General features: G+C 41.5%; 1 pseudogene; it reads left to right on the top strand.

The window, feature by feature from the left end:
• Positions 1-1,049: 1,049 nt before the first annotated feature.
• On the top strand, positions 1,050-16,121 carry LOC139029203 (E3 ubiquitin-protein ligase FANCL-like; annotated as a pseudogene).
• Positions 16,122-26,758: the final 10,637 nt, after the last annotated feature.

Below are 26,758 nucleotides of genomic sequence, written 5' to 3'. Positions count from 1 at the left end.
CAAACACTCGGCACTTGGGAAACATAGATCACGGGTGACCAACCCTCCCGGAGAGCCAGCAGGATTTTCTTCCAGCCCTATTTTAAAGACAAAATACAAAATGTTTGTGTTCRCACCTAGAAAGCAGTCTATGCTCAAGGAGACAGCAATCTATGATTTGATTACCCACTGCCATCYACCATTAATATTTCCGGTGCAGAGCCTTGGTGTAATGATAATACTCCCCGACTCGTGTCGCATACAACTTTCTACCTGAGAACAGGGATCATTCCCTGCTTCCAACCTTCCCATTTGCCTGTCTCCCCATCGAATTTCATTACTGTCTGAATAGTGTTAAATCACCTAAAAAAATAGGTCCCAAAAAATATTAGCATACTTTAAATTTCATCCCCCCCAAAATCTCAAAGTAACAAAGTTGTCAAACTTTGAGTGTTAATTTAATGTTCAAGGCATCCTGAATGCACCTGACAGGTGTAGTTTTTTCTTACATTTTTTTCACCCTGGTTATAGGCCCGCCAAAGCCATGTCAAGAATTTCAGGAAATTAGCATACCAAAAAAATCCCACACCCCCCCGGCTAGGGGTGGTGGAGCCAATGACATTCAAGATAGTACATCTCACTCCAAGCCATCTTCAAAAGTTGGCAGCCCTGCATTTGCAGTCAAAGTTGCAAATTAGGCTACTTCAAATAGTACTCAAAACACTGCTTAGTTGGCTACTGGCTAATCAAGTTTTGCAATTCAAACCATAGCCTTATGACGTGTTACACTACTATTTTCCTAGAAAAACAATCAGCTGGCTAGCTACTCAACCAAAATGAAGATGGTTTTCAGCTTGTGACACAAAAGCAAAGCATGTATTTCCGAAATACCTTTGCCTCAAACGCAATGTTTGCTTTCTTAGTTTAATGTTCTTGAAGTGTAGACACGTTCAAGTGGTAGGAACGTGAGTAAGCAGCMGCACACTTGAACGTTTTTTACATGCTAGCATGGTCAGCTAACTATGTTGTTAACATTAGACCACCACACAGCTGACTTCGAACTGTCAAGGATGGAGAGTTTGATTGTGAAAGAGAGACCGCTGTTGTTACCACTCAACAAGGAGAAAACTGTCTGATGGATTTGTCATGGTTCAGGTGGGACAAACATGTTATGGTTTCTGAGCTTGCTACTTCTCTACAATCAAGCCAAGAGATCATATATCTTTGATATTATTTTGTAGTGTTGGCTGTGTAGTAGCCGCGTGCCCTTGCATTGATTCTTGGACAGTCAGCTGTTTATGTAGACAGCATCAGCGAATTTGTGGTTAAGTTAATTACATGCTACGTTGCCAGAAGAACAAACCATTTTGTTAACAGATCTCATGGTAATGTGTATGTTTTGAAGATGATCTGATGGCCTATTTGATCTACTTTTGTTGCTGTTTTATTTTAAGTGAGAGACTTCAGAACGAGAATACTGCTTCCACCAGATCATCAACTTAACCTATCTGAGTACAAGTCCCCTTTATTCTATTTTGTGTGTGTCAGAGAGATACAGACACAACAAGGAATGGTCTGTCAGTGTCAGTCCCTCCTGTCTGTCTTTGTTTGTCTGTCTCTCTGTCTCTCTCTATCTCTGACAGACTGGCGCAGAGGAATGGTGGTGTCAAACTTAATGATACATGTTGCTTGTCTTCGTTGGTACCCTGAATGAATTATATTGTACTCTAGTCCCCTGGATCAAATGGAATCAATGATTTATTACATATCGTTCTGCATTGCAGGCTTCAATGCTGCTGGCAGCTGAAACAGGTATTGCGTGGATATGTGCATATAGTAAAATAGGTAAGACAAACAGGGCAATCTACACTAACACTTTAACTCTACCAATTGAGAGACCATATTCTTTCAGATGAAGATGTTTCCACCAGTAGGTGGACTGGACTGTTTAGTGGTTAGTGGACTGTACATTGCTGTGTTTGACTTGCTTGTTAAAAAAGTAGTTTCCACTGCTTAATTAACATTGCCTTAGAAATGTCCCTATTTGTTATGTGGTCCCCTCTTGGTTGTTGGGATTAGATTAATATTTCACCCTGGGCTGTAAAGTTCATTATGTTCACAGGCTTTAAGCTATTATTAATTATTAAACCTAGTGACAGGCTCCATTAATCAAAACCTTGGCCTTGATTTAAACGGCTCCTTCAAGTTGGTTTGTTGGAAGACACTACAGTATCACTAAATTMTCTAGCTATTTAGGGATGTCTCTTTTCTCATTGTTTTTGTCTTTTCACAGAGATGACATCACTCGCCTGATCTAGTCAGCTTTGTTTTGGAGCTGAAGACTGTCCTGGTAAGAGCATCTGRTGTTGCCTCAGATTGATATTGACATATTCCTAAATGTCATAATAATACATACAGTACTGAAATGCTGGTGATTGAATGTAAACAGGAAGTGTTCTATGTTCCAGGAAGTGGCCCTGAAGAGCATGCTGGAGTGTCGCTCCATACCCCCTCCACAGTACTACTCTCAGCTCATCACTGAGATGGAGAACCTAGGGTTGGGAAAAGTATGTACTGGAGCAAGTAAGACTAGGGACAGGAGTTTTTCTTTACTACGTGACCTGACCAGGAACAWCTCTGGTCGCTAGTCACAGAGTCTACAAATATGACCTGAAGTATTTCCTAGTGAGATCTATAAGACCAGCCTGTGACAAATTATTACCTTACAGCTACTCTACCATCAATATAAAGAAAGGCTTTGGACAATATTGTACTGTATTAATAACTGACTCAGGGTTTGCATAAGGTGATTGAGGTGCTTAAAGTACTTGAATTTGTCACTCTGAAATTCAAGTAGTGGAATACCTTGAAAATCAGACATTTTCTCAAGTTGGTCCTTGAAAAGAGGAGAACAGAAAGTGATCAAATATGTTAAAATGAAAAATGTATGTCTTACAAATTAATTTCCATACTTATCCCATTTCCAGGCAGACTACCAAGGTTTTATTTCCTCACGTGTTTCGCGCTCTGGTCGCCAGGTGAGCTCGCTCATTCCACCCACACTGCCACTCAGCCAGGCAGGTACAGAACTGACTGATTAGGCGCCGCCAAACATCACATCGATAGCTAAAACGCCAGGAAAATGTAGATTCAATCCTTGATGGTTATGAAGGGGTTTTTCCAGACCCATCCAGGGATGTAGTGGAGGGTAAACACACTCAAACGCCAWTTACGCACCATTTTATTTGTGAAATAGTATTTACTCACCTTTTTATTTTGATAATGATCATTTACCTACTTATTATTGCGTACCCAGTGTTGATCAAAGCTCAGAAGGCTTCTTGATCTGAGTTCTAATTGTGCCTACCTCTGAACGAGTGGAATCATGAATGATTCATGTATAATCGTTATGTTCGCCTGCTCCCCCAGATTTGCCATGTCAGTCGAGCATTCATTCACCACTATGCCCAACGGGAAACTCCGCCGACAAGCTCCCACCCTCATCAGACCGTGAGGCTGTCTGAGACTCCGTCCCATTCATCATCCACGGCCGGACATCCTCAGCCATTGCACCAGCTGCCATCATCTGCAGTTCTACTATAAGAAACATCTTGGTTCCCATGGTAAAAACCCCATGCTATCCTGGAGCACGAGTACAAGACACTACAAGGCTGCTTCCAACCATTCTATGTCAGCTACTGGAAACTGACACTGTCGTAGACCATGTGAGATCAAACGACATCAGGGGGGCTATCTTGGAACTTCGCAAGATTGATTTAAAGAACTGATTCTAGCACTGAAAGATTACAAAAAGTGGGCAATTATTTAAGGTCTGGTACCATCATTGGGCCGAAGGTGTGAAAGGAACAGCAMGCCACTGGCATTACACACCTGGCTAAAATATTACTTTAGCTCTGTTGGAATCACTTGTATAGATAACTTCGACACCTTCTGGAAACCGAATATGCTCTACAGGAATGACGGAGTCTATCCAAATCATTTTGGCTCCTGGACTCCTGTTCACGCATTTCAAGGCTGCTTTGAGACATTGACTTATCAATGACCCAAGACCAGCTCAGTTAATCCCTACCATTGTGTCACTGAGTTGTCATAATGCTGTGCAAATGTACATTATCCCAGGGACGTTGGCAGACACAATTTAAGTAACTTAATGTATTTCCCCCTAACTGCCCTGAATGCTTCTGTTGATCCTACAGCCATTGTATGCAGTAATCGTGTGCCTATGAACCAGAGTTATACTGTTTGCACTGAGGCGGTGTTCTCTGTGTGTAGCTCACCCTACGCTATCAGCTATGAGCATGTCTACTTCTGATAAGCTTCCCAGTAAAGCAATACAAATAATCAAGCATCCCAGAAAAGTTATAAAAATAGCCCACATTAACATGTGTAGCCTAAGAAACAAGGTTTGTGAAATCAATAACTTACTAGTTACAGATGACATTCATATTCTGACTATCTCTGAAACTCACTTAGATAATACATTTGATGATACAGTTGTAGCAATACATGGTTATAAGATCTACAGAAAATGCTGAAATGTCAATGGGGGCAATGTTGCAGTCTATATTCAGAACCACATTCCTGTAAAGCTTAAAGAGGATCTCATGTTAAATACTGTTGAAGTAATATGGCTACAGGTTCATCTGCCCCACCTAAAGCCCATTCTTTTGGGAAGCTGCTATAGACCACCAAGTGCCAACAGTCAGTATCTGGATAACATGTGTGAAATGCTTGATAATGTATGTGATCTCAAGATATATATATTTTCTGGATGACCTAAATATGGACTGGCTTTCATCAAGCTGACCACTCAAGAAAAAGCTTCAAACAGTAACCAGTGACTGCAACGTGGTTCAGGTTATCAGTCAACCTACCAMGGTAATTACAAACAGCATAGGTATTGATCACARCTTTACTAATGCTTCGGAATTTTGCTTTAAAGAAGTATTCATATCCATCGGATGTGGTGATCACAATATAGTAGCCATATCTAGGAAAACCAAAGTTACAAAGGCTGAGCCTAATATCGTGTATAAGAGGTCATACAATATGTTTGTAGAGATTTTTATGTTTATGATTTATGAAATTGCTTATTCCAGCTACTAATAAGCATGCACCCGTTAAGAACATGACTGTAAAAACGGTTAAATCCCCTTGGATTGATGAGAAATGTAAAAATGGTATAGTTAAGAGGGATGAGGCAAAAGGTATGGCAAATAAGTCTGACTGCACAACCGATTAACAAACGTACTGCAAATTGAGAAATCATGTGACTAAACTGAATAAAATGAAGAAGAAACTATACTATGAAATATAGATACATTATATAAAGAATGATGGTAAAAAGCATTGGAGCACCTTAAATTAGTTTTTTGGAGAAATAGCTACCTCAGCTCCATCATTCATTGATTCAGATGGCTCATTCATCTCAAAACCCACTGATATTACCAACTAATTTAATTATATTTTCATTGGCAAGATTATCAAACTTAGGCAGGACATGCCAACAGCAAACACAGACACTACACATCCAAGTTTAACTGACAAAATTATGCAATTTTGAATTCCATAAAGTGCGTGTGGAAAAGGTGAAAATGATTGTTGTCTATCAACAATGACAAGCCACTGGGGTTTGACAACTTGGATGGAAAATTACTGAGGATAATAGCGATGATATTTCCACTCTTATTTGCCATATCTTCAATCTAAGCCTACTAGAAGGTGTGTGCCCTCAGGTCTGGAGGGAAGCAAAAGTTGTTCCACTACCGAAAAATAGTAAAGCACCCTTTACTGGCTCAAACAGTCGACCAATCAACCTTTTACCAACCCTTACTAAACGTTTGGAAAAATAATTTTTGGACCAGATACAATACTATTTTACAGTAAACAAATTGACAACAGACTTTCAGCACACTTATAGGGAATGACATTCAACAAGCACAGCGCTTACACAAATGACTGATGACTAGCTGAGGGAAATTGATGATAAAAAAGATTGTGGGGGCTGTTTCGTTAGACTTCAGAGCGGCTTTTGACATTATCAATCATAGTCTGTTGCTGGAAAAATGTATGTGTTCTGGCTTTACACGCCCTGCTATATTGTGGATAAAGAGTTACCTGTCTAACAGAACACAGAGGGTGTTTTTTAATGGAATCCTCGCCAACATAATCCAGGTATAATCAGGAATTCCGCAGGGCAGCTGTCTAGGCCCCTTATGTTTTTCAGTTTTTACTAACGACATGCCACTGGCTTTGAGTAAAGCTAATGTGTCCATGTATGCCGATGACTCAACACTATACATGTCAGCTACTACATTGACTGAAATGACTGCAACACTTAATTAACAAAGAGCTGCAGTTAGTTTCAGAARGAGTGGCAAGGAATAAGTTAGTCCTAAATATTTCAAAAACTAAAAGCATTGAATTTGGGACAGATTATTCACTAAACCTTAAACCTCAACTAAATATTGCAATTAATAATATGGAAATTGAGCAAGTTGAGGTGACTAAACTGCTTGGAGTAACCCTGGTTTGTAAACTGTAATGGTCAAAACATGTTGATACAACAGTAGCTAAGATAGGGAGAAGTCTGTCTATAATAAGGCGTTGCTCTGCCTTCTTAACAACACTAGCAATAAGGCATGTTCTACAGGCCATAGCTTTGTCACACCTGGACTATTGTTCAGTTGTGTGGTCAGATGCCACAAAGAGGGACTTAGGGTAATTATCATTGGTTCAGAACAGGGTAGTATGACTGGACCTTAAATGTGCATGGAGAACTAACATTAATAATGCAATTAATAATTAATAATGCAATTAATAATGCAATATCAATGTCTTATGGTTCAAAGTGGAGGAGAGAGGACTTCAGCACTACTTGTTTTTGTAAGAAAGACCTTTGTGGACCAACAATTTTGTGAAATACAGTATAATGACACTTTAAATATAAAAGCAATATAATATTATGTACAGTTAAGACAAAATATAAATGCAACATGCAACAATTTCAAAGATTTTACCTAGTTACAGTTCATATAAGGAAATCAGTCAACATCATCAGTCCTGACTTACCACTTATGTATGTAGTAAATAAGTAGTGAAACACGCATTATTGAGTAGAACTTTTAAGGTAGTGATGAATAGTACGTTTTTTTTATGAGGTTGTGGGGGTGCACGGCCATCTGTTGGCGACTAAAAACAATTGCATAATAGGAACTATTACAAATTGATGGTCCTTGGAAATAAATATTAGAGCTTTAAAAAGTACTTGAAAGTCCTTCAACTTGACTTGCAACTCTCTATACGAACCCTGCTGACTGTAATAATGTCCTTATTTTTAGTTATTTAGTAATAGTTAAAGCCAGATCCCATTTAATAACTCTGCCTTACTGAGTGACAGCCAGAGCTAATACCATCTTCTCTTTGTCACTGATGATGTATCTCCAGCTACTCATTTTCCACTTTTCCCATTAATGACCACCGCTACAATTTTGATATTGGCAATTGCAAATTGGTTAGATTGAAGACCTTTCTCTTAGGGTTAATCGSGGGAAGGGAGGGGGGTGAAGTTATGTGTAAACGAGGTTAACGTAATTTCAATGTTGTATTACCGTTAGAAGCAGCGGGCGTATCTCAAAGCACTCYAGATTTGTTTAGTGTCTTAATTGGCAGCAGCGTTAATAGCCCAGAGTTTTCACTAGCTCTGTCCACTGATTGGTGCAGGTAAGAGAGGCTTGGTCATTTGAATGGGCTTGAGTTTTATTTTTTGCCTTGAGAAGGTGTGTCATAAGTTAATGAATGGGAATATGGAGTCAAGTATCTCTACTCTTGCCCCCTCTATGCCCTAAACCAGGGATCTTCAAACTTTTCTTGCATAGGAACCCCCTCCCAGGCAAACTGGCAACCCAGGGAAAATATAAGGGCTCCTGAGTGGCGCAGCAGTCTAAGGCAGTGCATCTTAGTGCAAGAGGTGTCACTGCAGTCCCTGGTTCGAATCCAGGCTGCATCACAATCGGCCGGGAATCTCATAGGGTGGTGCGCTTCTTGCCCAGTGTCGTCCTATCCCAGTGTCGTCTGGGATAGGTCTTCATTGTAAATAAGAATTTGTTCTTAACTGACTTGCCTAGTTAAATAAACAAATATATCCTCTTTTCTACTGTAGGTAGAGTGCCTTCATAAAGTATTCATACCACTTGACTTGTGTTACAGCCTGAATTCAAAATGGATTTCAGCCATCTGTACACATAATGACAAAGTGAAAACATGTTTTTAGAAATGTTAGCAAATTTATTGAAAATGAAATACAGAAATATCTCATTTACATTCAGTAAGTATTCACACCCCTTTGCTATGGCACTCCAAAGTGAGCACAGGGACATTCGATTTCCTTTGATCATCCTTGAGATGTCACAACAACTTGATTGGAGTCTACCTCTGGCCAATTCAATTGTTTGGACATGATTTAGAAAGAAACACACCTGTCTATAAGGTCCCACAGTTGACAGTGCATGTCAGAGCAGAAACTATACCAAGTCCAAGGAATTGTCCGTAGATCTCCAAAATTGTGATGAGGAATATATCTGGAAAAGGGTATAAAACAATTTCTAGWGTGTTGAAAGTTTCCAAGAGCACAGTGGGAAATGGGGGAAAAAAAGGAATTACCCAGACTCTGCCTAGAGCTGGCCGTCCAACCAAACTGAGCAACCTGGCAAGAAGGACCTTGGTCAAGGAGGTGACCAAGAACCCAGTGACCACTCTGACAGAACTACAAAGTTCCTCGGCTGAGATGGGAGAATCTGCCAGAAGGACAACAGTCTCTACAGCAACTCACCAATCTGGTCTTTATTGGAGATGAAAGCCACTCCTGAGAAAAGGCAAATGACAGCACGCCTGGAGTAATAGATTTTGTGGTCTGATGAGACACAAATGTAACTATTTGGCCTGAATGCAAAGCACTATGTCTGGAAAAAAACAAGCACAGCTCATCACCTGTCTAACACCATCCCTACCTTGAAGCATGGTGGTGGCAGGATCATGCTATGAGGATGATTTTCAGCAGCAGAGACTGGGAGATGGTAAGGAGAGAGGGAGCCAAATACTGTTAAATCCTTGATGAGAACCTGCTTCAGAGTGCAAAAGACCACAGACTGGGGACAAAGATTTACTCTTCAACAGGACAATAACCCCAAGCATACAGCCGAAGCAACACTGTAATGATTTCAGAACAAGAATATGAAAGTCCTTGAGTGGCCCAGCCAAAGCCCAGACTTGAATCCCATTGAAAATCTGTAGAAAGACTTGAAGTTTGATATTTACCTCCACTCACCATCTAGTGCTTGAGAAAATCTGCAAGGAATAATGGGAGAAAATCTCAAAATCCAGATGTTAAAAGCTGATACAGACATACCCAAGACAACTCAAAGCTGTAATTTCCGTCAAAGATGCTTCTATAAAGTTTTGAATCAAGGGTGTGAATACTTACTTTTTTTRAACATGTTTTCGCTTTGTCATTATGGGGTATTGAGTGTAAATGGGTAAGAAAAAAATATTTTTWATCAATTTTGAATTCAGGCTGTAACACAACAAAATGTGGAATAAGTCAAGGGGTATGAATACTGGATTGTGCAACATTTACCCATTATTCTTTTGAAAATTCTTCAAGCTCTGTGAAATTGGWTGCTGATCATTGCTAGACAACCATTTTTAGGTCTTGCCATATATTTTCAAATAGATTTAAGTGAAAACTGTAATTTGGACCCCAGGAACATTCACTGTCTTATTGGTAAGCAACTCCAGTGTAGATTTGGCCTTGTGTTTTAGGTTATTGTCCTGCTGAAAGGTGAATTKATCTGCCAGTGTCTGGTGGAAAGCAGACTGAACCAGGCTTTCCTCTAGGATTTTGCCTGTGCTTAGCTCCATTCAGTTTTTTTTTTTATCCTGAAAAAGTCCTCAGTCCTTATCAATTACAAGTATACCCATAATATAATGCAGCTACCACTTTGCTTGAAAATATGGAGAGAGGTACTCAGTAATATGTTGTATTAGATTTGCCCCAAACATAGCACTTTGTTTTCAGGACAAAGGTGAATTGCTTTTCCACAATTGCAGRATTAGTTTGGTGCCTTGTTGCAAACAGGATGGGTGTTTTGGAATATTCTGTATAGGCTTCCTTCTTTTCACTCTGTCAATTCGGTTAGTATTGTGGAGTAACTATAATGTTGTTGATCCATCCTCAGTTTTCACCTATCACAGCCATTTAAATCTCTAACTGTTTTAAAGTCACCATTGGCATCATGATAAAATCTCTGAGTAGTTTACTTCCTCTCCAGCAACTGAGGTTAGGAAGGACACCTGTATGTTTGTAATGACTGGGTGTATTGATACACCATCCATAGTGTAATAACTTCACCATGCTCAAAGGGATATTCAGTGTCAGGTAGTTTTTTTTTTACCATCTACCAATAGGTGTCATTCTTTGCGAGGCATTGGAAAACTTCCCTTGTCTTTGTTGTTGAATCTGTTTTTGGAATTCACTGCTCGACTGAGGGACCTTTCAGATAATTGTATYTATGGGGTACATAGATGAGTCATTCAAAAATCATGTTATACACTATTGTTGCACACAGAGTGAGTCCATGCGACTTATTATGTGACTTGTTAAGCACATTTTCACTCATMAACTTATTTAGGCTTGTCATAACAAAGGGGTTGAATTCTTATTGACTCAAGAAATTTCAGCTTTTCATTTTAAATTCATTTTCAAATGTAAGAATTTAGAAAAACATATTTCCTCTTTGACAATATGGGGTATTATGTGTAGGCCAGTGACAAAACATCTCAATTTACTCCATTTTAAATTCAGGCTGTAACACAACAACATGTGGAGAACGTAAGGGGGTGTGATGAATACTTTCTGAATGCACTGTACCTCCCGGTTGAATACCCCTGCCCTAAACACAGCTTTTATACGCGTTGGTTATCATTAAATAGACATATCTTGATTCCATATTCACCAGTTTTCATGGCAAATAAATGTTTCTTGTGTGTGTCATTGTTGAAATAAGAGATGTGTGTTTGTGTGCACCTTTGTGCATTGCTCTTCAATCTGTCTTCAATCTGTCTTTATGTTTCCCTAAAACCATATACTGTACATTGCCTTTACCCCAAATGGTCATACATCATTGCTCTTCAATCTGTCTTTAGGTTTCCCTAAAACCGTATAGATTGCCTTTACCACAAATGGTCATYCATCTATTTGGCTTTTATGGTAATCGGTATTGGTTGTCACACCTTCCTAAAGTATGAGGAGGTTTTTATGGCTTCACTTAATCTCAAGCCTCCCTCCAGGATAAGTACACCAGAGACATGTTCTATACATTTGATAGTTCATCCAAACATAAAAGTACTTGCTGGTGAAATAGTATGTGAATGAACTCACATGTGAGTAGAATTGACTGTCTATGGCTTTCTACATAGATGTCAAATACTTTTGAATTGCAGCTGGAGCACCTCAGTTCTCATCATTACTGTAACAAATGGCAATTTCACCACTGTTTAAAGCTAGCTCCATCTATATACTTCTCACTTAGACACACGTGTCATCTCTTCCTGTTTTTGAAGCAGCTCCGCTCCTGTTGTTACCATTTAGATTTTTTGATTGATGTGATTTAAGTGTCATATTTTACAAATGCTCGGCTCTCATCAGTCTTCACAGTGGGGCATCGCACTGTCACGCTGTGTCCATCACGCCAATTGCCAGCCAGCCCCTGCTAATGTGGGGCGGGAGGCCCCATGTGAATGCAGAGTAGAGATGGGACTGTGACGCAACAGTGGAGCTGTGATATTGATATGCAGATTTTTTTGTTTTTTATAGATTACCCCTAGTAAAATAGAATGAGGGAAGGGGAGATGAATTGAGTGAGAGGGACATGAAGAGTGAGATAATAAATTATGTGCGTATTTTACTAGGTTAAAGGAGAGCGAAGTGCTGTGTTGCATCGCGGTGTGTGTGTCTGTATGTTGCCACTGATTTCTAGATTTGAGTTAGTACGTGTCAGTGTACATGTATGTGTCCGTTTTTCAAGCATCATACTTGCATCCGTCAGAAACAGTGCCATTACTGCACTGTAAATATAAGACAAAGTAGTCCCCAGAGTCTAGACACTGGTCTAAGGTCAGTTTGACGTTACCTTCGCTAATGGTTAAGGTTAGAATTAGGGAAAGGTAGGCTGGTCCTAGATCTGTACCTACGGGGGATTTCTACATGGTGCACTAAATCAGGGGAGATCTGAGGCAGAACAGGGACAGRGCTAATGTAGATGTTCCACTCCCTCTCTCGGGGAGTGATTAATAGGCTATAATGGGAGCAAGGTGCATTCCCTCTACTAAACTAAACCCCTCTGACTCGGCCTGTGTGTGAGAATGCGTCCCCTCTGTATGCAGTATGTGTCTGACCAACTGAGTGACGGATATCTGTGTGTTCCCACGCTGGTGTTCATTGACACAGAGTTCCGCACACTGAGACTTAGGGCTGAGAACTCCTCAGGACGACAGCATGTCGTCAGCGTCAAATTGAAGCCCAAGGTAAGAGAACACACGTACACTGTGTACAAAACACTAGGAACACCTGCTCTTTCCATGGCATAGACTGACCAGGGGAATCCAGGTGAAAGCTTTGATCCCTTATTGATGTCACCTGTTAAATCCACTTCAGTCAGTCTAGATGAAGGGGAGGAGACAGGTTAAAAAATATATTTTTAAGTTTTGAGACAATTGAGGCATGGATTGTGTCTTTGTGCCATTTAGAAGGTGAATGGACAAGACAAAATATTTAAATCAAATCAGATTTTTTTGGTCACACACACATACAGTATTTAGAAMATGTTATTACGGGTGTAGAGAATTGCCTGTCTTCCTAGCTCCCACAGTGATGTAGTATCTAACAAATTCACAAAAATGCACACAAATTTCAAAGTTGCACCCCCTTTGAATGGGGCCTTTGAACGTGGTATGGTAGTAGCTGCCAGGCGCACAGGTGCCAGGTGCACCGATTTGAGTGTGTCAAAAACTGAAACGCTGTCCCGTGTATATCAAGAATTTTCCACCACCCCAAGGGCATCCAGCCAACTTGACACAACTGTGGGAAGCATTGGATACAACATGGGCCAGCATCCCTGTGTAACGCTTTCGACACCTTGAAGAGTCCATGCCCCAACAAATTGAGGCTGTTCTGAGGGCAAAAGGGGGGGGGGGGGTGCAACTCAATATTAGGAAGTTGTTCCTATTGTTTTGTACACTCATTGTATGCTATGATAGTTTATTCTCACACACATGTACACTTACAGTTAAACTAACTAAAGCCTGAATTGAGAAAACACACACATTGTAAGATAACAGTCAATATAAAAAAACAAGACATACGCTTACACATTACAGTCAAATATCCATGTATTAAAATAAAGTACTTGTGTTTAAAAGACATATCTAGGGCAAACATACTTTGGGGGAAGTCTGTGTGAGAGGTGCCAACACGCTGTGAGATGGGAGTGTAGAGATATCCACTTTAGACACTCAGTGGTATGATACAACCCTCCAAAACCAGAGGAGAGGAGTGAGATAAGACCATGTGGGCATATCTAGTAGAAATACATCTCTGTGGTCCTCTTAAAATGATTAAGAAGGGCATGGAGGAGGTACAACATCTAGATCACTTTGAGCACATCTTGGTTGGCGATAGCGGCCATATTCTGGGTATAGCAGGGTGGCAGTGCTGGGTTAGAGAGTGCTGAGACGGATGGCATCATCGCAGCTTGGTGGGTAGCTGGCCCTGATGATATCCAGAGTAGGTGGTTGGTTTCACCCTGTGCCCAAATGCCCGCGTGCCCACCAGCCAGCCCCCATCTCTGAGTAAAAATTCCCCCTGTGGCCCAGCTTCCTCGCCCGCCCCTCTCCCCTACCCAAGTCAGAGGATAGAAGGTAGGGGTTGGCATAGAGAGTTGTGGCTGGGGTGGGGTCGGGGGGTGGGGGGCAGGCAGGCTGGGAAAGGATGATATGGAGAGAAATGAAGAAAGAGATGTTAAGGACAGGGCGTGGTTTAACTTCTGAAAAATGGTCGTGAGAAAGCAACAGGTAAAATAGCAAAAGAAAACTATGCTCATAAGCTATATTTAGTGTGTACTGTACAGTATTGCTAACAGGTACCCAGGGAGGGGTGTTAAGGCATGTTCCCCTCCAATTCACAGCACTATGTAGAGGCCACAGAGTGCTTCGCAGAGGTACCTGTTCCACCGGCAATGACCTGGACACCACAGGTACAACACACACACACATTCTCAGTCAGACAGTAATATTGAGCCTTAGACACTGACGGCTGTTCTCGTTCTGTGTGCTGTATGTGAGCCTCTACATGTGTGTGTGGSTGTGTGTATTTTATTGATGTGTGTGTGTGATACATGGCAAAACATACAGAGAAGACCAGCTCAGTACAGCTCTGCCGTATGGAGCCTGTCTGCCTGCTGGGCAGCTGATGGATCACTCCTGTGCTGCGAAAATAGTATCTGGTGCGTGTGTGTTGTGGGGGAAGGGCTTGTCTGTCTGCTGTCCTGACATGTTCATTTAAATGAGTAATTATTGCCTGCTCTGTTGCAGGGCCAAGATGTGCCACACTGCGTGTTTGTGGGATAGAATGAGGGACAGAAAGACTCTGTAGTTTGTGTGCACATTAGAGAGAGAACAAGAGACAGACAATGCATGCATATACGTACATACTACATACCTGTTTTGTGTCTTTTCAAAAACAGTGTGTGGTGATTGTTGTCTGTATCAGACTGTGGGTGGGCAGGACCATCGGTGGGCACCAGACCCACCACTGCAGGTGTGGCACAGCATGAACAACCTCAGCCAGGCAGTCTGTGTGTGTGAGTCCGTGCGTGTACACACGTACGTGCCAGACCTACCAGTCATAAAGGATTGGAGTACAGGGTTAGAATCATACCTGTCGTCAGCCAGGTGAAGAAAACCCAGGCACATACGTCACTGTTCCCTCAATGTCCACACAAGCCATCATTATAAAGGCTTTAGGTATCCATTCATGCTGAATTACTCCATTTGAAACCTGCTAGATGATTGCTTTTATTAGCAGTGTTTTAGTAGGTACAGTTATACTCCCGTTTCCTCAGTAGTTTAGCATGTAGTGAGGATAGATCTGTCTTTACTCAGTGCTAGATGAAGAGGCTTAATTAAGGCACTCAAGGAGCACTGAGCGAATCTAAGCTTTCCACAGACACTCTTACATCCTGCCACTCAAATCCAGCAGGAATTCAGTTACCAAGCCCTCTTTTACTGGGTCCACTGTATTTCTATGGAGCCATAACCATAATCACGCCACTGGCATTAATTGGCCAGTAATTGCGGAGTCTCTGCACCTGTGCGATGCTAAATTGTGTGCACTGTGCTGGCACAATGACCCATAATTTTGGTTCATTTCTCTCTCTTTCTTTTTTCTCTCTCCTTCTCACTTCTGTCGGGTTTCCCTCTTAAGTGTGTCGTGGTGGTGGGGGAGAGAGCTAGTCTAATCAAATAATTTGTTCAAGGGAATTAGATTTGTTGAGCCTCTGCCTCCATTAAAAACTTAATAAAGAGTAGAATAATTTTCTAAATCATGTTTGTCTATGTGATACTATCTCGTGGTAGTCTGATATGTCATCTTCACCTTACAAATTTAGGCAAAAAGATTTTCCCAACCGTTAGATACAACTTACGTGGTTGAGACAGCTAGTTGTCTGAAGTTATAATTGTGGTCATTTTAATACAGAGAAAATGATTACTCAACATGTACAGTAATTCTCTCCAAGACCAGACCTATCTATAGATGCAAATCTTTCTGCAAATCATGACTATCTAATTTGTACGGGCATAATTATATTAATGAATTATTATTTTTCTCAATTAGGCCAATTAATTTCTTTATTGAGAAGTGTCCACCCCCACATTTGAAAACTGGTTTAGGTTGTCATAGCCGTTGTGTTCTGTTACTCACACAGAGTTCTCTGGGCAACGTTCACACTCCGTTCCTGCTGCTTCTAGAGTCTCTGGACGAGTTTTGGGAGGTTATAGATTTATGAAAATACCTGGGTTCTAGTGTAGGCTCGTCCAGGAACACAAGGAATGGACCATTCCCAAGAACTAGTCAGCCGTTCCCCCTCTGAGGGGCCAAAATGTATCTCWCTGTTACAGTATCCAGAGGACTGACTATTGAATTAGTGATAGAATAATGATATAGTATCCATGTTTGGTATCTATCTGAAATGTGTTCACATAGGACAAATCTGATGCTACCTACATGGATGTATTATCTCTGTGGTAACTTGTATCTGTACAGGGTGAATTCTGAATTACTCCATTATGCAAATTATTTTTATTGTCCTCTCAGGAATTCTATCACATTTACATTGGTCTCATCTCCCACACAAGCCTTTAAATMCTGTGACACCCTGTGGAGATTGGGCATTGGTGGTCAGGTTACACTGTAAACTTGGTATCATTTGATTGGTCAAAGGTGGTTGGTTTTATGGTTGAAAGGTTACACCTTCAGGTGTTATAAATGGAATTAAATGCCTTTGTTTTCTCCCTTATCCTGTATCAGGTCCACGGAGGAAGGTTGTATGATCAATTCTAATTGCCTAAGCTTCTAGGCTTCTGGCCTAGTAAGCATCTCTTTGTCCATGCTTTGCCTTGTAAGTTAACSTCAGAATCTATATGACTAGAATAATGCTTTGTTTAATGTCAGTATTGCCTTGTAATGGGTGGATTAACAACATTGCATTCACTCCACATCACCAGCCAGTATAACAAAGTGAAAAGAAGGTAGTCTGATCTTTGTGGCCTAAATAAAAAATTGAATATGTAAGATTTTGGTCAAATCCAATTTAACACAGTATAGAGTGAAACCCTCTGTATTGTCAAGTATTGTGGTGTCAATATCATGTTCTGGGTATGCTTGTCACCGGCAGGGACTGGAGAGTTTGTCAGAATCAAAACAAATATGAAAGGATTATTCTGAATACCTAACGCTGGGATAGAGTTGTATTTTTTACTGGGACAAAACCACACATTTTAAAGCCGAAGATAGACCAGAATGGCTTTTAAAGAGGTGTTGAGTGACCCAGTCTTGACTTAAAACTGGCTGAAAATCAATCAGAGACAAGGTTTAAATATTTCTGTCCATCAATGATTGCCAAGCAAATTTACTGAGCTTGAGCAATTTTGACAAAAACAATGAACATGAATATTGAGTTGAACCCTCTTTTGCCCTCAAAATATCCTAAACTCATCGGGGCATGACCTCTACAAGATGTCGAAAGCGTTTCACAGGGATTCTGTCCCATGTTGATTCAAATGCTCCCCAGAGATGTGTCAAATTGGCTGGTAGTGAATCTCTACTCCAAATAGCTCGTTCCATCTTATCCCACAGATGCTCAATTGGATTGAGATCTGGTCACTCGGCAGGCCACTGCAGTAAGCTGAATTCACTTTCAAGTTCGTGGAACCATTCTTGGGCAAAGAGCCTTGTGGCATTATCCTGCTGAAAAACTCAAATCGCAGACAGAAACACTGCTGCCATGAAGGGATTCACATGATTGGCAATGATGTTCAGATCACAGGAGGCTGCTGAGGGGAGAACGGCTCATAATAATGGCCAGAACAGAGCAAATGGAATGGCATCAAACACCTGGAAACCATGTGTTTGATGTATGTGTTACCATTCCACTAATTCTGCTCCAGTCATTACCACAAGCCTGTTCTCCCCAATTAAGGTGCAACAAATCCCTATGGTTCAGATATCCTGTGGCATTCAAAAGCTGCTCCACTTGAAATGAAAACACACCCCACACCCCACACACCCCACACCATCACACAACCACCACCAGCCTGCAATGTTGACACGATGGATCCAAGTACTCATGTGTTGTTCTCCATACCCTAGTCCTCCCATCCGTCTGAAACAGCCATCAGATCAGGCAGTTTTTCCAATTCTCCGGTGTTTTCYTTCCTTAGCCCACTGCAACCGAAGTTTCTTGTTTTCTAATGAAAGAAGTGGAACTCTAAGGTCGTTGGCTGCCATACCCCATTCGTGTTAAAGTACGACAAGTTGTGCATGCTTTTATTGGTCTTTGGGCACCAATGTTGTACTGGACTGTCAGTTGAATAACTGTAACCCGTCTGTTGCTCTGAACAATGTGGAATGTGTACTCTGTATTGAATGACGGCACACTGTGCTTCAGTATTTTTTAACCGCTTCCTCCTTCCCACATTTAGTCTATCAACTGATCTGACTCAATTTGATAAGCAAACACAGAGTATTGAGGAAACTTGGCTTCCACCTACCATATTCTGTCATGTCTGTGATCACAGACAAAGGAAATATGTACAGTGCCTTCAGAAAGTATTGACACCCCTTGACTTTTTCCACATTTTGTTGTGTTACAGCCTGAATTTCAAATTTATTAAATGTAGATGATTTTGGCGCTGGCCTACACACAATACCCAATTAACGTCAGACTGGAATTATMTTTTTTGAATGTTTTACAAATGAATAAAACATTTAAAGCTGAAATGTCTTGATTCAATAAGTACTCAACTCTTGTGTTACAGCAAGCCTAAACAAGTTCAGGAGTAGAAATGTGGTTACACTTCACTAGGGTAGGGGTCAGCATTCGAAATTTTGGATGAAAAGCGTGCCCAAACTCAGGCCCAGAAGCTAGGATATGCATATAATTAGTAGATTTGGATAGAAAACACACTAAAGTTTCCAAACTGCTAAAATAATGTCTGTGAGTATAACAGAACTGATATGGCAAGCAAAAAACCWGAGGAAAATCCAACCAGGAAGTACTATTATTTTGAAAGGCTGTTTTTCCATTGAAAGCCTATCCACTATACAAAGACGTAGGACCCAGTTCGCAATCTCTATGGCTTCCTCTACATGTGGCCAGTCTTTAGGCATTGTTTCAGGCTTTTACTCTGAAAAATGAGGGAGATACAGCACTTTCAATGAGAGGCCAGTGGAAATTTCCAGACATGAGTCCTGGGAGTGATCGGGAACGCGCCTTTCTTGTTTCTCCTTTTCTATTSACAAAGCTTTTGTCCGGTTAAAATATTTTTGATTATTTATGACAAAAACAAGCTGAGGATTGATTTTAAACATCGTTTGACATGTTTCTACTAACCTTTATTGTACATTTTAAACTTTTCGTCTTGAGAGTGCGCAATGTGCATTTGGATTTCTGAGCCCAGGCTCTGTCGCAGCCGGCCGCAACCGGGAGGCCCATGGGGCGACGCACATGCGTCGTCCGGGTTAGGGAGGGTTTGGCCGGCAGGGATATCCTTGTCTCATCGCTCACTAGCTACTCCTGTGGTGGGCCGGGCTCAGTGCACGCTGTCCAGGTCGCCAGGTGTACGGTGTTTCCTCCGACACATTGGTGCGGCTGGCTTCCGGGTTGGATGTGCATTGTGTCAAGAAGCAGTGCGGCTTGGTTGGGTTGTGTTTCGGAGGACGCATGGCTCTCGACCTTCGCCTCTCCCGAGTCCGTACAGGAGTTGCAGCGATGAGACAAGACTGTAACTACTACCAATTGGATACCACAAAATTGGTGAGAAAAAGGTAAAAAAATAAATAAGTAAACTGAATAGAGCTAAGCACATGCAAAACCTGGTTGTCTGCTTTCCAACATACACTGGGAGACACTCACCTTTCAACATTACAATAACCTAAAACACAAGGCCAAATATACACCGGAGTTGTTTACCAAGACGACATTGATGTTCTTGAGTGGCCTAGTTACAGATTTTACTTAAATCGGCTTGAAAATCTATGGCAAGACATGGAAATTGGTGTCTAGCAATGATCAACAGCCAACTTGACCGAGCTTGAAGAATTTTTTAAATATTATACAATCCAGGTGTGCAATGCTCTTAGAGACTTACACAGAATATTAGTGTTTCCTTTGTCCTTTTTTTATCTGATTTTCTATGTTTGAATTTTTTTTCCTCTTTGACATGAGTATTTTCTGTAGACTTGAAAATAAAAAAAATAATAAAAATATTTGGGGGAGACAAAAGGAAAGATGGATTATTTGTCCTGTTGAATGTACACTACCCAAAATAAACATTTTATAACATAATGATTTGGTAAGAGTTTGCGAGGACCAAACAAGGTCGAGTTTGTTTTATTCAAGTCCCAACAATTGTTGCCAATTGTTTCTTTAAATCCAAGGTCATGCTTGGCAAAATGGTACCACACAGAACTCATTGTTGGTTGCCTAGCAATGCTACTAAAATATATTAAAACACACACACTCCTGTCACCAAGACTGAAGCAGGCAGCGACCCTCAAATTGAAGGGGTCACGCAGAAATATTGCTTTTTGCATTTAAGAATAACAAACAGAATGCAATGATGGCTGTACACAAAGACGAGGCTGATGGGGTGGAACAGACAAGAGCAGAGCGTTTGTCGAAGTTATTCGAATATTTCCTCTTTGCCTGACTCTCTGTTGTCAAATATGAATAGCTGTTTGTAAGAGCCTGTGTGCTGCATCCAGGAAAACCCTTGACAGCACTAGAAACAAATTAGATTTAGGGTGATGTTTTCTAAAATGCACAAAAAAATGACTGTATTACACAACACTAGCAGGGGGATTTATCTCTAAAACTGTATTTTTACAATGTCCATTTGTAATTCACCAATTCATTGTGTGAAATATTTTCTCTTGCAGTGGTAACACCTTTGAGGAACAAGCTCAATGCCAACATGCATTCATGGTAAGTTAGGTAATCCAACATTTATTTATTGGTATTGTCTTATGTTATATGTCCCATACAATGGTATTTCCTGATTTATAGTGTTGGAAATATTACACATGAACGAAGTACACTATTCCATATAATGGCCTTGGTCTTCAACATTCAACAATTGTAAACTCCTCTTCCCCCTGTCTCTCCCTCATTTGCATGGCTTTAATTAGTGTGTGAAGAAGCTGTTTCTCGTGTCTTTCAGGAGCCCGGACTGCAGCGCCTTGCAGAACCTCTGTGATGTTTTGGAGATAGAATTCCCGTCACCTGCCTCCCTCGAAAAATCTGAACTAAGAACAAAGTCTGAACATGAACCAAGTCTCCTATGCCATATAATCGTGATAGCCTCGGTCTTCAACATTTCCGAGCAGGGAGAGAAATACAGGACATATTGGTCATAATTGTAAACTCCTCTTCCCCCTGTCTCTCCCTCATTTGCATGTCTTTAATTAGTGTGTGAAGGAGCTGTTTCTCGTGTCTTTTAGGAGCCCGGACTGCAGCGGCTTGCAGAACCTCAGTGATGTTTTGGAAATAGAATTCCTGTCACCTGCCACCCACGAAAAATCTGCACGTTGTATTTCCCTGTTTCAAACACCAAGCCCTCACAATTACCTCTACCGAGCAATCGTGTGTGTGTGGTGGACAGACATATATTTTTCTGTCTGTTATTCTTTTTTATGTTTGCTGGAGGTGGGTGTGCATCCCCTTTAATTGGGTTGTTTGCAGAAAAAAAATCATTTGAATAACAAAGATGGCAGAATCCTTGCCACTATCAAGATTGCTTTAATCACACATTTATCCATTTATCTTTTTCTTTTTTTACTTGCCGGCGGATGGGTTGAAAGGGCGCCGTGTTTATCCGCTGTCGCTGCAGTGATTAATGCCTCAGCATCATTAACATTCGGAAGACTGAAAAGTTTACTTGACCAGATGTTGACATTTTACCTGCCATCCTCTTTTTAATGGATCGCTTGGAGTGAAAAAAGGGGTTTCTCATTACACGAAAAGCAATACGCAAAAAGAGAGAGAGTGTAGGGGAGGTGGATAGACTGGTAGAAAAGAGAACGTGTTGTGTAGTGGGATAGAGAGAGAGAAAAGGAGAGACAGGAGGAGAGAGTGGGGGATATCTGTGAATTCTGTGTCTTGATCAGTGACTCTGTGGTGTGTCTTGTAGAGTTTCAGTGTGGAGTGTGGGATCTGTTACTCCTACCGTCTGGAGTCGGCCAACCCTGATCAGGTGTGTGCAATGACCATCACTGTAGCCAATCGTTCCACCAGACGTCTGTACGAGGTGAGGGACACACGCCCACGACTATCCAACCTGATCAGTAGGCCTGTCAATATTATAAAAGATCAGTACACACACAATATCCAAACTGAGACCTGCTACTTTTTAAATAAATTCATACAAAAGTCAAACGATGCAAAAGTCATATAGTATAATACAAAAGTCATTTCAGGTGTTTGCTTCTTTGCATTGCTCAAATCATGCCACTACAGGCACAAGGTAAATGGGTAACTTCAGTTTCAAACCAGTGTTAAGTTTGACTAGTTCTTGTTCGGTCTCCCTAAATATTTGCCAATAACAATATAGTCCATGTTAAAAAATGACTTTATTTGTTTTTTGTGGTTTGCAGCCCATCACAGTGAAAATATCCACCCAGAAACACTGGTTTCACATGAGCCTAATGTATTGTCTCACTCCAGTCATGACACACAAAAAAACACAAAAAAAGTATATATATACAGTTGAAGTCGGAAGTTTACATAAAACTTAGGTTGGAGTCATTAAAACGTGTTTCTGTTGTAGACTAATTAACCTCATCACGTGTGTCACGCCCTGACCTTAGAGAGCCTTTTTATTTCTCTATTTGGTTAGGTCAGGGTGTGATTAGGGTGGGCATTCTATGTTTTCTATTTCTTTGTTTTTGGCCGAGTGTGGTTCCCAATCAGAGGCAGCTGTCTATCGTTGTCTTTGATTGGGAATCATACTTAGGCAGCCTTTTTCCCACCTGTGTTTTGTGGGTAGTTATTTTCAGGTTAGTATCTGTTTACCTGACAGAACTGTTCGCTTTGTTACTTTGTTCGAGTGTTTCTTTGATCAAAAAAATCATGAACACTTTCCACGCTGCACTTTGGTCCACTCATTCCGACGAGAGCCGTTACAACGTGTCTATTCGACGTTTGCTTCAACAGGTAAACCCTGTCAGAACCGTAGCGTTCGGGTAGCCATCCAATGCGTCCTCTATGTCAGCTAGGAACGTCTCAGTATCGTTTGGCTGACCTGGAATGGGGTCAAAGGTGGGGAAATCTTTGAGTGTGTCAAGGTATTCCATGCCAAGCGGGCGGAGAGGGTTGGCTTCATCTTGTGGGGAAATTGGGGCTGAAAGGCCAAGAGGAGAAGCCAAGCTTTGGCTTTGTTGGCGAAGAGGCACCATATTGCTCAGTGCCGAATGGCCAAGAGGAGAAGACTGAGGGACACAGGAGGGAGGAAAAGTCTGAAACCTATCGTCTTCACTTCTTTGAGTGTCGGGCTCCGTTTGCTTGGTTGGGTAGTCACGCTGTAGTACGTGATCGTTCTGGAATTCCACCAGACTGTACCTAAGGGTGGTATTCTGCTGCATAGAAGAGTCCACTTGAGCGCTTAGCGTACTGATGTTGGACACGGTAGAGTCGCACTTGCTCCTTTCGGTCTCAAACTTATCTGTCATGGTTTGCAGATAGAGTTCTCATCATTCATTTGGTCAGTGACTTCAATGACTTCTGCTGACCTGTCATCCAACTTAGTCATTGTGTTCATTAACTGATCGACTTTGGTCTGCAACATGTTGACTAGAAAATTGTTACATTGAGTAACGTTCAACAAAACTGCATGCATGTTATCAAGTTGAGCGCACCCGTTTGTTGATAGCTCGTCAGATTTATCGAGTTTGGCGTGGACTACATCGTATTTAGTTTTGGCTAAATCGAGTTGTTCCTGAAGAAGGCGATTACCTGCTCGTGCTTCAGCTGTGRACTGCAGTATTGGAATGATGCCAATCTCGGATGGCAAGACGTCAGGGCTAGACTGGAGAGAACCTTCACAAGGCCTGTGCCCAATGGTTTATTTTGGCTAATGGCATAATTAGGGTTGAAATCGATGCTGAGGTCAGCGATCAATCCATTTATGGGTGGAGGTTCACTAATTTGCGGGCGAGTGGGGACTACTCCCTCTGATAGCTTGCACATTTATTAGAACATTTGAAAGGAAACATTTTTTTTCCTATTTTTCCAAAGTTTGGTTTTGGAAAATGTTGGACGCTGCAAAGATGATTTTAACCGTTTCATGCGTGAGTTCCAAATATCTCTAACGGTCGCCTAGCATGATTTTTTTTTTTATGCACGTGATGTTAGAACGTTCTCTCCATTCCAGAATGTGATTTTTACGCAACAGAACATTTAATCCGCGTTGCCCTCAAACCAAGGCACGCAGCCTGTTTTTTTCTTCTTCTAAGAACAGTTTGATTTGAGGTGTGTTCCACCTCATTCATTCACATAAAAGTAGTAATTTTTACTTTTTCGGACCAATAKATTTTTTAGACATTTCTGACCCGGACAAAATTCCCCAAACACTTCCCAATTGCTTGTGCAGTTCAAGTCTGCAGACATTTGCTCATCTCTCATCCTGCACACATGTGTTCACATAACCCGTCTGTTGCCTGCATCGCAGTCACAGTTGTTTTCGTTACCGATAATAACTTTGGAATTTATGGCCTGAGATAACAGGACATTGGTGTGAGAGAGGGGGAAGCCACGATCTACACCCAGAAAGGGTCACGTCATGACACTGGCCCAACGAGTCTACCTGACGCCTCACTAGGCTACCTGCCGTGGTCTTCCCAATGGTCATTATGTGTTTGACCCAGTTTGCTTTTTGTAGGGGTTCTACTTTCTCTCGGGTAGGACGGTCTATGGTTGATTTGTGGTCACAGCTACGCCATTGTCAACAACTATTTTCCTCACGCGCCGTTTGGTTTGTGTTGATGTTTTCTGTTCGGGGATCATTCAAACATTTGCTCCAGTTTCTGCCATTGACCTGAACTCTTGTAGCWGCGATTAAATGTTGTGATTATTATCCATTTTTTTTATATGGCAATACAAATATATTCTTGTGATTTTTCTTTGGAGTTAACCTTTCTTTGATACAACTCCAATATGCATTACCACTTGGGAGTCACAGTAGATTTTCTGGTCATTTTGTCCATTCTTGTAAAACCAGTTTGTAACAGCATTATAGTCAAATGTAGTGAATSCTGTCAATATTACAATACAAGCAGCCTTGGCCTCATCACCTGTCCTGGCTGGGCTTGGATATGGGTGGACCTCTGATGTATTGAGACGGCACAGGTCTTGGTCTCTCCTCCTCATCCTCCACATATAGAGGCTTTGGTTTGGACAAGCCTCTAGCTCGGCCCGCTTTCTGTAGGACAAAGTAAGAGAGAGTGAGGGACTTAGTAAGAGGCTAGCATGCTACTATTTCTATTTCTGTGCATACTTGCTACATTGAAACTTGCTCTTAAACATGCTTTTAGACCAGGAGTAGGCTGAATCTGGATTGAAGAAAGCCACCTACTGTGTTGAAGACTAGCAATGTTCACTGAATTAATCATTTCAGTCTTTGAATGATGAAGAGAAATGATGATACCGAGGAGTAGGATACACTGAAGGCAGCCTTTCCATGAACACTATTACTTCGACTGACATTTACGCTCTCTTTTTCCAAGCCTCCAGAAATGTACCCTTCTGTTTGACTACGGATCAAACTGCCCAGCAGTTCAGCATGGAGAGGAGAGGGAAAGAGAGAGGGGGAAAAGGAGTATAATTGTGGCTGCTGATCCTCTGCCCCTGTGAAGTGTGTGTCATCAATCGCCTCAAATTGGGCGTCTGTGGGTCAAGTTAGCCGCCATTGTGATTCCGGTAAATTCCAGATAATCACAACCCTCTCCAATCCAGTCCCTCTTGAGGGGGACAAGGTGTCCCGCCGTTGGCGTCAGAGGCAAGTTGACCTCCTTTACTGCGATCAAGATTCCCCACCAGGTATTTGGAGAACAAAATGTGATTTTCCTCTCCACACRGCTATGCAAAGAGCTAGAGCAAGAGAGATTTGACAGATTTGGTATAGTTAGATGTCCGATTAAAATGCACCTATTTCATTTGAAATACGTTCTGCAGTGTGTGTACGTGTGTATGCGTACATGTTGTAAATATAGACCTGTAATTGGATGGGGTCTGAGGCTGAGGCTGTCATCAGTGTGTAAATCTCCCACACTGCACTGGGGCTCATGACAGACTCACACACAGACAGCTCACTCCTCTCCCAGACAGATATAAATCACTGTATACACAATGAACACATCCCATGAAGTTAGTCAGGCCATCTGGTCTCCATTACACTCCCCTGACCTACCCTCTCCAACTGATACGTGTAGAAAGGAAGAAAGAATGGAATGGGGCCATAGTTCGTGAGATTTTGAGCGAAACCTCTTCATCAGCAAAAGGGCATTGAAGAATGAACGTGGCTGGGTCTTTCAGCATGACAATGATCCCAAAAACACACTGTCCCTGACCCGCCTGCGGTGCTGTCTCTCATCCAGCCCCAAATAGAATCGCCCGAAGTGGGGGTGGCATAATAGTAACAAAGTGGCTGTCGTAAAGAAGCATGTTTCAAGTTCTCGTGTCGATGGGCCTCATGCGTCACGTCTTGTTCCATGATCTCACGCACCTCAAGAGAAAGATCGTTTGGTAGGGCACGTTTGTGCAATAGTTCCGTGTTGCCAGCGAACAGCCCCAAAACAATCTACATGCTCTATGAGGAGATCTGCCATGGAGGAATTGGGCCAAAGATACTCCCAGCTAACGGATGTGTTGAC

This window comes from Salvelinus sp. IW2-2015, linkage group LG18 (assembly GCF_002910315.2).
Source record: "Salvelinus sp. IW2-2015 linkage group LG18, ASM291031v2, whole genome shotgun sequence".
NCBI lineage: Eukaryota > Metazoa > Chordata > Actinopteri > Salmoniformes > Salmonidae > Salvelinus > Salvelinus sp. IW2-2015.
The sequence above is the reverse complement of the archived record's forward strand: the minus strand, read 5'-3'. Positions and strand labels throughout refer to the sequence as shown.